Below are 1,920 nucleotides of genomic sequence, written 5' to 3'. Positions count from 1 at the left end.
GGCTGAATTACTCTCATTAACTAGAAACATCTGATAACAATAACAATATAAGCCCTTATGAATTACAGTTGTATTGGCTGACAAGCAGTTATTTCTCTATTTATTTTGCAATACATACTTGTCATAATCTTCTCAATTTGTGAAAACATAGATTTATTAAAAATATAAGTGCACATAAATATTTGAATGTAGATTTCTGAAAGTCTCAAAGATGTGGCATGTTGAGGACTAAGAATCTAGAATTCTGGTGATGATAATGATGGTTGATGAGGTGAGTACTGGTTTTGCTAAGGAAACATGAGTACTGGAACGTCTTCAGGACCTAAGACCACAACTCTGGAGTGACTGATATACAAGGACCCTGGAGAAAGTTGATCAATCTGCTGTGTAGATTGACGACCTCCAGATACAGTGAGAGACTTAGCCTTCAAACTAAGGTAAGAGAGATACAGGCACACATCCAAGGCTGCCTGTGGCCTCCAAATACAGGCACACAAGCACAGTGAATATACACAGTAACATATAAACTCACAAGTACATATACACATGCATATAACACACACACAAGAACTAAGGATGACAAAATAAAGAATTATTTATACCATTTTCCGCAGTTGAAGATGGAACAACAGATCATAGACAATTACCCTCCATCTGCTTTTCTCCTTTCATGGTTATTGGTATTTTCTATAACTGTACTACATTTGCTATGATTTTATAGTCAAGATTGATATCTGTTATAAACTAAAGCTTGTAATTTACAATAGGATATTCTCTTTTGTTTAAATATTATAATGTTTTTTATATTATATAGTGAAAAGTATTCATCATTATAGTATTATAGAGAATAGGTTTAACTATAGTTTTTATATAAAATTCACCCGTACTCCACTTAATAATCTCTTATTTAACAAAATCATTGATTTTTATGGTCTCTATAGTTTTGTATATTTTTGAGTTTTTGCACATTTATCTTGTCATTTTTCTGATAATTTCTTCCCAGACTTTGAGTGTTTTTCTTTTTCATTTACTAATATTTTATTGTTTGATTGTCCACATTGAATCCACTAATATACCTATTGAAGAGTATCGTGGTTACCTACTGTTTTGAAACTTGAGTAAATCTGCAGTACACATTTTCATACAACCATTTTTTGTTTGTACATATGATATTTATTTTACATAGGAAAATACTAGAGTCGGAATCCTTGATGGCACGGTCTGGCAATGGTTAGCTTTGTAATCATTTCCCAAACACTTATCCAGAAATTTGGAGATTAGCATTTTGCATTTTTACCAACAAAGAATGAATATTTCTTTTGCTTTTTGCCCTTCTCAGCCTTTGGAACTTTAAGATATGGATATTGATTTGCAATGATTACTCATTAACCTTTGATTTTGCTTTATTTGAAGACATTTGACTTAGAATCTGCTCCTATATTTATTTGCAATGTTTATCTCTATTAATAAGATGATATTTGTATTCAGGTATTTTGTCCCGTTTCATACATCTTTATGATACATATTTAGTTCCAAATTTTCCTCATGTATTTTGGATACTTGTTTTGGTTCCCAAGATAAGGTATCAAATCTTTGTTCACATGCTATGGTTTATATTTCTTCCTATCAAGCCTTATCCACAGAGTAGAAGTTATTTTATAACTCACATGAGGGACATTTTTCTATTCTTTATTAGATTACTAATTTGATACTATTTATAAAAATATATATGACTTGGTGGCACTCAAAAATTGCAGCTGGGAAGCTGAGGCAGGAGAATCATGAGTTCCAGGCTAGTGATGGTTTTGAATAAGAGGTTAATTAAAAAAATACAGTTGAAGTAAATATCACCAATTATAGATACCCTGCATTAAACTTATAAAGTCCTATAATCCAATTTGAGTTCACTTTTTTTTAATG

Source organism: Microtus ochrogaster, chromosome 17, assembly GCF_000317375.1.
Source record: "Microtus ochrogaster isolate Prairie Vole_2 chromosome 17, MicOch1.0, whole genome shotgun sequence".
Lineage (NCBI taxonomy): Eukaryota > Metazoa > Chordata > Mammalia > Rodentia > Cricetidae > Microtus > Microtus ochrogaster.
The sequence above is the reverse complement of the archived record's forward strand: the minus strand, read 5'-3'. Positions refer to the sequence as shown.